This window comes from Gossypium raimondii, chromosome 7 (assembly GCF_025698545.1).
Source record: "Gossypium raimondii isolate GPD5lz chromosome 7, ASM2569854v1, whole genome shotgun sequence".
NCBI lineage: Eukaryota > Viridiplantae > Streptophyta > Magnoliopsida > Malvales > Malvaceae > Gossypium > Gossypium raimondii.
The window spans coordinates 11,997,822-12,010,614 of record NC_068571.1 but is presented as its reverse complement, the minus strand read 5'-3'; the positions used below and the strand labels follow the sequence as shown (position 1 = coordinate 12,010,614).

At 28.8% G+C, this 12,793-nt stretch overlaps 1 long non-coding RNA gene across 1 annotated transcript; it reads left to right on the top strand.

Annotated features, from left to right (window-relative positions):
- The first annotated feature begins 1,537 nt into the window (after positions 1-1,537).
- Positions 1,538-3,039, top strand: LOC105771423 (uncharacterized). The gene is made up of 2 exons (XR_001126500.2): positions 1,538-1,627; positions 2,862-3,039. It is a non-coding gene; the product is annotated as an uncharacterized LOC105771423 (long non-coding RNA).
- The last annotated feature ends 9,754 nt before the right edge of the window (positions 3,040-12,793 follow it).

Genomic DNA, 12,793 nt, shown 5'->3' with positions numbered 1-12,793 from the left:
TTTCATTGGGAAAGTTAATTGTCTTTATTAATCAAAAACTATGAGTATTCTCATAAAAAATAGTGGCAATTTATTTTATAAATTCTATTTTTTGACAAAATATCGATGCTAAAAAGTGTATGTCAATAGGTTAACTCTTAATTCCTACATATAGAGAATTGATACAAGAGTTCCATTCAAATAAGGTCTAATTAAGTAATAATATTGTAATAGAAAATACAATGTTCTAGTAGAACTGAAACACAAGGGGTGACAGCACCCTTAGTAAAATACTAGGGTTTGCCGCCCCTATTAATTAACTGAACTTATTTGGGCCTTTCATCTATTGGGTACAATTATATACATTATCTGAACTTTTATCCAACATTTATGATTTATCCAACCCAATAACTATTTTCTATAACCCAAAATATTAATTAATTAATTAATTAAATTAATTGACTTAACTAAATTAATTTCTCAATTAAATTATTTTTTCCAACCCAATTGTAATTCTGTTAAAGTCATGAAAACTTTATTGTATTAGAATTCATGAAGAAATTAATTTAATTGTCTTATTCAACAAATTTATGATGACTAATTAATTTAATTGTAACAGCCCAATTTTGACCCAAATCGGAACAGTGGTTTCGGGACCACACATCCGAGTCTAAAAAATATTTTAATATTTTTTTTCTGTGTTTATTATGTGTGAATTTATATGTGTGAAAGTTTCGTGAATTAATTTTATTGTTTGAGTGCTTAATTTGAGAATAGGGCTTAATCGCGTAAAATAAAAATTTAGTGGTTATTTTTAGAAGGGCCAAATAGTGGTTGTTCTTCTAATATGAAGGTTTCATTTTGAAATTTTACCATTGAATTAATGGATGGACGGCACTATGTATATATTATATAGTTTTTATAATAATTATAAAGGTTATAATAATAAATAATATATTATAAAGTTATTATAATAAAAACAAACATAAGTTAAAAAGCCATTATCATTTTTTTGTTTCTACTAACCGAATGTAAAAGAAAAGAAAAAGGAAAGAACAAGCTAAGGGTTCGGCCATTTTGAATTTTGATTAAGGTTAGTTCTTTGTTTGGTTTTTGATAATTTTTACGTTTTTGATATCGTTGTTTTGTGTTCTTCAAAACCCATGCTTCAATTTTGTGAATTGATGATGATTTTGAAATGTGCCATTGATGGATGTTTGAGTTTTATGATGTTAGTTGATGAAATATGAAATATATGTGTTAGATTAACATGTTTTGTCTTGGGATTTTTGATGAATTTGAGTATTTAGGGCTAAATTGTGAAAATAAATTTTTGAGGGACTAAAATACGAAATAAATGAAATGCATGGACTTGTATGAGTATAATTAAGTTTCGGCAACCATAGTATAGTCAAAATTTGAATATTTTGTGTTTTGTGTAATTCAGACTAAATTGTGAAAAATGTAAAATGTTAGGGGCAAATTTGTAATTTTCCATTTATGTGTTTTTGGATTAAATTGAAGTTAATAATATTTAAACTAGCTCATTTTGAATATGTTTAGATCAAGAACCAAAGAAATCGAAGCTAGATCGGGGAAAAACCAAAATCGTCACTAATTATCCGATTTTAATTTTTCACAGTCCGAGGTAAGTTTAATAGAAATTTAAATGTTATAAATTTGAAATTTATATAAATATATCTATCATACATTTAGTAAGTTGGAACTAAAAGTATATAAATTGAATAAAACTTAGTGATTTTTCTATGTGATAGCCGAACATAGAAATTGATTTTGGAGGTTGATATTAATGGTATAGATTACGGTATATTAGCTAAAGTATGCTTTAAGTTCAATAATATGAAACTAATAGTAGAATTTACATGGATATGTAGTTCAATGTAAGATTTAATTTCTTCAGTTGAATTTAAAGTTATGAATTATATATATAAAGTTTGAATGTATGATATAAGTTCTTTGAGTTGAACATAGTATTATGAATTATATATATATATATATATGCACATATGGTTCGAATATATATATATTTAAAGTTCTTGAGCTGAATTTAATGTATGAATTTTACATACATATGTGGTTCGAATATAGGTTACAAATTCTTTGAGCTGAATTTTAATGTTGTAAATTATACGTATGTGGTTCGAATGTTTGTTTGCTATGAAGAATTGAATATAATTCAATTCTTACGAAGATACGGTTAGTGAGTAAAACTTATGTAAACATAAAGAATTATACATAAGATCATCTTTGTATTTGAGATTTTCAGGCTTAATGCCTAGCAGGCTTGATGTCGGTGAATTACATCAGGCTTTATGCCTAGCAGGCTCAGTGCCGGTGAATTATATCAGACTTTATGTCTAGCAGGCTTTGTGCCGGTGAAATGTATCGACTTTGTGCCTAGCAGACTTTATGTCGGTGTTTTATACAAGGTTCTATGTTCTATAAATCTTATGTGAGCAATAGTAAAAGCAAATAAATGTGTTAAGAAAGCTAAATTATTCAGGTATGTGTTAGCCATTTGCTTAATTAGTGTTAAGGTAAGTTGATTATTTTAAATTGATAATAGTTTCAAATGAAATATAGAGTATGAGTTAACCATTTGAATATAAGCATGTTTTGGCATAATGATTTGTTGAAAATTTGGCTTTGTTAAATATTTATGTGTATTTGGCCATATGGTTTGTTTATATGAAAATACAATGTGATTTTTATTAAAGTGTTATATGGTACAAAATATTAGAATATTTGGTTTATTTTAACTTAATGATGGAATAAGTATTAGTATATATATATGAATTTTTGCTTATGACTTAATCTTTTATAGCTTACTGTGTGTGTTTTTGTTTACCTCTATTTTATAGATTTTGGAGTCACGTTACGAGCTCGGGGATCATCAGCATAGTCTATCACACTATCGACTTCTTTTGGTATTTTGTTAAAGTTTGAACTTTATCTTATGGCATGTATAGGCTTGATTATGTTTTTGGTTAGTTTTGGATCATTAATATATAAATAGCCATGCGAAAATGGTTTAATTTCCATGCTTGTGTTCGGTTTGGTTTAAAAATGGCTTGTTCATGATCATTTTGTTTAAATTGGGTTTTATGTGTTTTTGAATGGGTGCTTGATGTCTTTAATTTTTATGCTTGAATTTGACTACATTTGATCATGATTTGAGCTTGCATGTGAATGAGATATTCAAGTTAGATGTATGTGATAAATTTGGTTTATGTTAGATATTAAAGTCTTGTGATATGAGTTGAATAAAAAGGTGATATTTAGTTATGTGTTTCGACAATAAGATTAATATTGGATGTTAGTTGAATTAAGATTATGTTATGTGATAATTAGGTATTTAGAAATATTGTATATACATGTGGTGTATTTAAATTATGTTTGATTTGAAAATGTAAGTGATTATATGATTTAGTTTTGGGGTTCATATTTATATTGATAAGTATGTGTTTTGGAGAATATTAAGAAAACATAAATATGTTATGGTTTGAGTGTTATAATGGTCTAATATGTCTTAATTAATTTTGTAGTGATAATGAAATATGGATGTTCGAAATGACCCATTTGGAGTACACACATGCACAAGCTTGTAATAGGTTAATAAGTGTTTAATATGTACATAATGAACTAGTTATGATTAGTGTATTAAGCCTACTTACATACGGACATGTTATATATATATATATATATATTAGCGATGAGTTTGTTATAAATTGCTAATTATGGAACAATATATTTTAGTTCGGTACTATGCAATATCAATTATGCATGATGTAATTTAGTTGAATGAAAATAGATATTTACTAAAACATATGAATTAGCAAGTTTATTTCCAGCTTTTGTATTTGGGTTTGACCATTTGAATAGTGACTTGTGTTATAATAAACCGGAAGGATATATGTGTTTTAAGTAAATTGGTTTTGTTATTTGAATTTTAATGACTAAGTTGTATATAGAATTATAATGATAAGTATATTATATTCAGTCAATGTAAGTTATTGAATGTAAACGCATGGTGTGCCGATTATGAAAAAGTGATTTTTGATTTATTTGATATTTTCGTTTATGATTTATGTGACTATATATATGTTCGTTTTAAAATATGGAATAATTCATAAAGAGTTTATGTTAGCTTTATGCTTTAAAATTTGATTGATTTAAGAGACTTGTTTATGTGTACTTGTAAATTGTTCGGACGTGTGCTTTGTTTAGTAATGCCTCGTAACTCTAATCTGGCGACGGACACGGGTCGGGGTGTTACATTAATTATCATTTGGAACTCCAATTATTTAATTATAATGAATTAAATAATAATTCGAAGAAATTAAATTAAATTAATTTCTAATTCATCTTTTGTACTTAGTGAGAAAACACATTCATTGCAGATAGTGATACATGCAATCTATTTCTCTTACTTATCATTTTAATTCATTACATAATCTATTGACTCTACATGCAATTTGTTTTGGGCTATCTTGAGCTAACGGAGTGACCGATTGGACATATATAATTAGGTGTCAAATAATTTGTAATTAAGTTTTTTCTTTTCAGCTATTATATACCATTACGAAAGCTACTTTATTAAGTGCTCTTCCAATAACCTTTTCATAAGTGTGTTACCCACATAGGATATCCTTAATCTCTTTGGGATAAAATTCATTCTTCCACTATGATCCTATTTTATCTTATGGTTTTCATTATATCTTTCGATATGAAAAAGTCAATTACTAACACATAGTAATTAAATAATTTGTCTTATGAAAAATAACCCGTGGTCATGTTCTTTTTTCATTAATCATGTAATGCCAATGAGAGGATATCATTTACTTTTTATAAGGCCATGAATTCCACTATTTTGGATGTTGGAAAAATCCAATTTAAAAACAGTTTTCTTGCACAGCGAAAAATTAAAAGTTTGAAAAACGAGTATGTTGTGATATTTATAGCAATAACTTCACCCGAAATGGCACCTTTGTTTTCGACTAGACATATCCTTTTTGTTCTCAGCTTTCAACCGGTTGACCTTCTCTGCTATTTTCGTGTCACATCCTGCTTCGAGTGTGATGAATTCAAATCAAACACATAATAAGAAATTATTTACTTTACTTTCAATGGAAACCAAAAATTTCTCTCAAATTGAAATTGGTAGAATTGTTATTCCAAAAAATATAATTTGTATTTAAAAATAAATTTTCACTATTTTTAGACAGAAACAATATCTCAAAGTTTTATAAATCCCTTGTTGAACTAGTAGGGAAAAGAAGTGAAACCCTTGTTGAATTAGTAGAAATCTAATTAAAAGAAAAACAATCTCCTAGTTGAACTAGGAGAGAGTGAGGCAAATAAGATGTGCTTCTTCGCATATGTATTATGATTGAGATTCGGGTCTCTCTAGTATTGAGTCCAATTATATGTGTTTTCTGAACTTTTAACCTAACACTTTATAATTTAATCCAACCCAGTACATATTTTTCTATTTCCCAAAATAGACATTATTTATTAAATTAATTTTAAATAATTAATTTTTATAAGTAAATAATTTTCTCAATCTAATTCTAGTTTCGTTAAAATCATGACAACTTTATTGTAAAATAACCCATGCGAAAATATATTTAATTTCTACATTCAACAGATTTACAATGACCAATTAATTTAATTCTATTTTTGAACATCAATTAATTAATTAATTGATAATTCAAAAAACCATAAATTAATTTTCCAAGTCAATTCCATTTAGTGAGAAAATCACATTCATTTCAAAATGTTTATTAGTCCTCCAACTTTACCATTTCTATCAATTTATGTTCATTTTATTTAAAATGCAATTCATTTATGGTGTCAATGAGCTAGCGACCAGACCGATTGGACATATGTGATTAGGGCTCAAATGATTTATAATTAAGGTCCAAAATTTCTCATATTAATTATAAATTCATTTGGTCATGAAATCATTCCACTATAGTATCGTGACTGAGCTCACCCCAATCACATACCATTACAAAAGTTACTTGATCAGTGCTCGTCCAATAACCTTGTCATAAGTGTGTTACCCTCATAAGATATCCTTAATCTCTTAGGGATAATTCCGCTTTCCCAATATGATCTTATTTTACCTCATGGTAACCATTACATCTTCCTTCATGAAAAATCAATTACTATCAAATAATAATTTACTCATTCATCACAAAGACAAACGACCTGTGACCACGTTTACTTTTCATCTACCATGTAATGCCAATGAAAAGGATATCATTTACCCATGTCTTGGGCTATGAATTTCACTATTGTGAATGATGCTACATACTGTAGAAGTCGCATACCTGACAGTGTCTTTCTAGGTCTACAACCCAAGTGCAGGTTATATTCAAGTAATAAAATCTCGGGAGTTCGAGATTGATCCACAGAGAAGTTGATTAGAACTTACAATATTACAAGTATTATGCTAAAACATAAATTTAACACTTGATTTTGGAATAAGCATTAATAATGGAAGTAGCAGCCAGAAACACTAGAAATAAAAAGTCAACGTAAGAAATTAACTAAAAACAATAAAAAGAAAATACCTAGAAGAAAATATGCTGAGATTAGAAGATCAACTCTTGATGTCATATTAAGTTTAAATTTTAATAGTCAATGTTTTTACTCAATTAGACTCAACACATAAATGAAGGTTCCAATCGGATGATCTAACAATGTACGTCTAATAATTAAGCATATGAATCCATGAGAAAAGGTATGTCCATCAATGGAGCATCCAAAATGATTTTCCAATAAGTCCAAGAGTTTAGCAAATGAATCAAAAAGTAAAGGATGGTGCAATATGACAGTTCAACTATTTAAGTTTAATCCAACCATATGGTATTATAATCACCTAATAACTTCAAGACTTATAAAATATTTCAAATATTTATTATACCAATTTTATGTCTACAACAAATCAAGGCTAATTTATCCAAGCATTCATTGTACCATATATTGTCTATAACAAATAAAATATCTTACTTTACAAGTATGATTATAACAAGTGATTGATAATTAATTTTAGCTCAAATGATGAGTAGGAATTTACCTTAATATTATTTCCCAAGAGTTTCACCTCAGCATTGAAAACTTAAAATAACATAGCAAAAGTAAACAACTCAAACTTAGATGAAATAGACATATTAGAAATAAGAAACTTGAATTTTTACACAAATAATGAAACAAACAAGAACGTAACAAGCAAATGATCTTGAACTCAACTTCAAGATGCCTCCTATGCTGAAACAAAAGGTTATTTATAGAAATTTGTGAAGAGGAAAATGACAATACAAAGGACTTGCTAATAATAAATTTCTAGGCCGACTTCTTTGTCATATTTTGAAGCAATTTTCAAATGTTAAAAGATGACTCATTTTTTCTAAGTTGACAGCTCTCAATGGGAAAAGTCCAAAAGAGTTTATTGATGATCTGCATTTTTTCTATATGTTGTAAACATTTCAACTCCAAACTCCAATTGTGTTAGGAGATATGAGCCAAACATGAAAATACGTCAAAACTATCCATCAATGTGAAACTTGTAACTTTATCTTTTACTTTTGGATTTCTTCTTGATGCATTTTGGTGTTGATGTTTGAATATTTGAGTCGATATTCAAATACCCTATTCGAAGATATAAGGTACACCTAAAATGGATTCCTGAAGCTTGATACATGATCGAAACACTAAGAAGTGTTCCGACTGAAAGTTCTAAATGTGTCTGACTTACAAATTTTTAATCTTTAAGCTTTGAATTTTCACTCATCATCTTGGATCAACTTTAGGCTTAGTGCATTTAATCTCATGGTTCTAGGTATTGACATCTTCTTCCCAAACTTGTGTTACCTGCAAATTCCACATGGAATATTTTATTGAAACCAAATGCATGAAAAACACTAAAAATAACCAATATTTACAATACAAACAAAAAAAGTCAAATCATTAAAATGAATTTAAAACATATAAAAATGCTTAGGAAACCAAGAAAATGTAGGTAACATATAGTACAAAATAATCATATGGTGATGACTCATCATACCCTCACACTTACACTTTTGTTTGTCCTCAAACAAAACAAAAAAATTTTGCTACTACCCAAAAATAGTACAAAAATTAAAATAACATGTGAACAAAGTACAAAAGTATTATAAAACAAGAAGTCATGATGAACATAGAAATCATAGATGCTAGTCAAAATATAAATAGTCACATGAATATTTATATAATTAGGCAAAATTAGAAACCTTGGAACTCCGTGCTTGTGTCTAATTAACAGTGTGCAATCTTATCAATGCATTAAACAGTAATAAGTTGTAAGTTAAGCATAATGATCATGATTTCATAAGTCTGTTAATAGTTCCCCTTTCCTTGAATTTGATTCCAATATGCATAACAAGTTCACTAGGTATTTTGGCTTGTAACATAAGGCTAGGGCTAAGGTAGGATGAAAAGTCAATTTAGGCTTAAATCTTAAGCATTAGTTACTTACAAATCATAAAAAGCATTTACCATGATGTATATAAAAAGTATAGTGAAGCCATGCTTTATGCATTTTCTCACCCTAAAATATTCACCTTAATATTTCTACTTATCTTATTTAATGTTTAAGCAAAAGGATGCCTGGTAAGCACTAAATACTTAGGGTAAACAAAAGGATTGAGATTTAGCAATTAAGGCTTTATAAGTTAAGATAAAAACATTAAAAGAAAAAAATCTTGAAAGGTTCAAAATCAGGGTACTGAGAAAATTTATGCAAGGGTTGTCTCAAAAGGCTCAAACAATCCAAAGAAATTGCCTAGGTATTACTTACAACCCATATATTCTAAGATCATGATTGAGATATTACTTACAACCCATTACAAGTCATGCATATCATCTAAGGTAGGCAATGTATCAAAGAAAATTCAAAAGATAATATTGTTAAAGTCCTAACAGAACCTAATTACACAAAACCTACGAAACACACTCTAAAATAGGGTAGCAACTAATCTTTCGATAATCATCAATTATTCAAGCTTACATAGTTTAGTACTTCGCAAGCATGTTAAAATCTCAAAAGTACTAGGTATCTTAAATGATTATGCAAAATATTTACTAACATCACACATAAAAAACATAAAAAAAAGTACTAGGTATCTTAAATGATTATGCAAAATATTTACTAACATCACACATAAAAACATAAAAAAAAACTCATAAAGAATTTTTTTAAAAAAAGAGGAAAAATGAAAATGGGTGTCAAGATTACTCGTTATCCTCCATTTCAACATAAAATGATGTAATTCAAGAATGCTATTCACTCATTGCTTACATTTTACAATATATATATATATATATATTTAAACTTAATAATAATAAGGGTAGGCATTTTAATAAGGTGCAGTCTCAAGATTAATTTCCATACTCTGTCACCTTGATTACAATAACAACCACTAGTGTTTTTTTTTTTTTTGAAAAAGACTTAAGATTTTCACAAGAGTATCCCCTACCCCTTGCCAAATTAGGACATTGTCCTCAATGTCAAAATCATGAGTGAAGTTTAGAGGATATCACCTATGATAGTTGGTCAATATTGCTACAACTGAAACACGACAATGTAGATATAAATATAAATATGAATATAAATTAAACCAAAAAGTCAGATAATGTCACAAAGACAAAGTTAAATTCATTTCTTGCTTGTCAGAATCTCTTTTCCTTTTTCTTGATTCAACAATCTGTTGAGTGATTAGATCTGGATGGTACTTAAAAGCTTGAAGCTTAACAAATAGTTCATCAATAGTTGTAACAACAATCAAGACATTCCTTTTCTCTGAAAACACAAATCCACTTTCCACAGCATTATCTAAAAATGAGAGCAAATTGTTATAATAACCATTAACATTAAGCAAACCAATGAGTTTTTTTTTATGTTTGAAGAAAAATGACCAAGAGGCTATGCAAAATATTTCCTCTTATGTACCAAAACCTCTAAGTAAGGCAATGAATGTATCAGCAGTGTCGAACATAACCGCTAACTATTCAAGAATACTCCAAACTAGTAGTTCTTTACCAATGGTTGGTCCACATAATGCTTTTTTTTAACACTCTTGGGATTATTCCCAAAACTGAACTCCCTTTAACATATGCTGAAGTAGCCATCGATCCCATTAAACCCATACTTCCCCTTCCATAGATTAGCTTAATTTTTTCATTGGCTAGCACTTCGCCATATTTTATAGCCATAACTATAAAATTTTTATCTTTTCCTGGATAAGATCCACAAAAAACACAAATTTTTTCATACTTTTGAGTTGAAGTACTTACCATGTTTTTTTTTAGTGTCTAAATGTGAATGAGGAAGTAGTGAATTATATAAGGTTTGGACACCACACAGAGTAATAATAAAAAGAGAAAGAGAAAGTAAGATGTTAAGAAAAACAAACAAACAAGTTAGCGGCAAATATTTCTCGAGAAGAAAATTGAAAAAGGAATAAAAAAGAGCATGCCACAATGAATTACCAGGTACAAAGAAAAACATGAATCTCAAGACAATAATACGAAAGAGAAAAATAATCATCACGCATAACAGAAAATCTAGAAACAGGCAGTAATAAAATATCGATATCAACAACCTTTTTTTTTCAAATAGTTGAGAACAAGATAAATAACATAGATACAAACATCATGTAAAATGCATGAAACATATGATTATTGCAAATGAAGATTAAAGGTTGGGAATTATTTACAGTAGTTGTGATTGTGGCTCACATCTTCCTCTGATTTTACGTCCAGTAACGGCTTATATGCCTTCAATGAGTCGAGGATCAGCTTTCCATCCAGTTTTCTTATAAACTAGCAAACAGGGTCTTTTATTGTCAGATTCCTAAGACGATTCCATTCATATTGGAGCTGAGACCATAAATCAAGAATTTCTTTTTGCACAACTCCATTAGATGGGTCTCAAGAGAAATTCAAATATCTTCAAAATTCTCCTTACACAATCTATCCTTAATGAACATTTTTATCTTCTCGATTTACAGATGCCATCCCAATAGGTTGACATTGACTGTATCTGACACACTTGTGACAAATCACTTTAAGGCACTTTGCTCTTCACTTTCTTGCATAACTGCTCCTACCTTTTCTAGGTAAATACAAAAAAGAAAGATATTCCTCAAACCATACCTTTCCTTCAATGATCACTCGAATGTCTGTAGGCATGCCCTTATGCATGAGCATCCCTATTCTCTCGTATCTAACTTTGCAAAGCTTCACTATCATATTTCTGGGAGATGAGAAAATCATTTGTGCAACTTTGAAACAACGTTATCCATTTTGAAATAAAAAGTTTGAGAATAAAATTAGAGTACTTTGAAAGCAAAACAAAAGAGATGGGAGAGAAGAGTGAAAGGATTTGAATTGGAGAAATTTTAAAAGTAAGAATATACAATATCAATTTTATGGGTAGCTGATGGGATCGACTATAAAGCCACGGAGTACCGCCATCTGCCATTTAACCGAGGTAAAAAGACAAAACAAAAAGAACAAAAGAGAATTGAAATAAATAGTAACAATAACAACGATAATAATATTTATAATAATATAAACTTCTAATTAGTAAAATATATATTTACACCTAAACATTCTTGTAACAATGATCGAAAAGACAAAGAATTTCATCTTAAGAAAATTGATTTTCTAGGAATAATTTGAGTCTTTGTCCATTTACCTTGAATACATTACCATTCTTTGGATTCTCAATGTCAACTGCCTCATGAGGGTACACATGCTTTATAACAAATGGACCACTCCACCTTGATCTTAGTTTTCTGGGAAATAAGTGAAGTCGGGAGTTATAGAGGAAAACCTTTTGTCTAACATCAAATTTCTTAACACCATCTTGTCATGAAAAGCTTTGGTTCTTTCTTTATTTATTTTTGAATTCTCATAAGCATTATTTCTAAGTTCTTCAAGTTCATTAATTTGCAACTTTCGCAACTTAGAAGCATCATCAATATTGGAGTTAAGCATTTTAATTGCCTAATGCCTTATGTTCCATTTCCATAGGTAAATGACAAGATTTTTCATCAACTAATTGATAGGGAGACATGCTTAATGATGTTTTGAAAGTAGTTCGGTAAGCCCATAATGCATCATTAAGTCTCAGAGACCAATCTTTGCGAGTTGGGTTAACTATTTTTTTCCAAAATGTTCGTAATCTCCCTATTTGCAACTTTGTGTGTAATGGTATATTTCTTCATTAATGATTCAAAATTTTTGTTGCAAAAATGTGTGCCCCCATCACTTATAATAGATCGAGGAATCCCAAATTGACTTAAAATATTTTCTTTTAAAAAATTAATCACTATTTTGTGTGTTGGAAAAAAGGGTTTGGAAAACATATCGAAAAATAAATTTAGGGAAAAACTAGAGTTTTAATTTTTTTTCCAAAACAAGATCTTGGTTGTGATATCTAAAGTAATAAACACTTAATCGAAAAAAATTGTACATTTTTTTTATTTTTTTAGGATGAGTGTTTCGACCGAGTAGTCTTCTCCGCTATCCTCAAGCTCACGTCTGCCGAGTGTGGGCTCGCTTCGAATCAGAAAACTTTTCACAAAAATTACCAGTGGGGTAATTTTGTAATTTCTTTAAAATTTTGGGTCAAGTTGTAAATCAGAAAAGTATCTCTAGAAATTTTCTGGAATAATCTCTTCAGAGAATTTTCTCTCTACAACTTTCTCTTGAATTCAAGTGTGTGTAAATAATGACCCAAGGC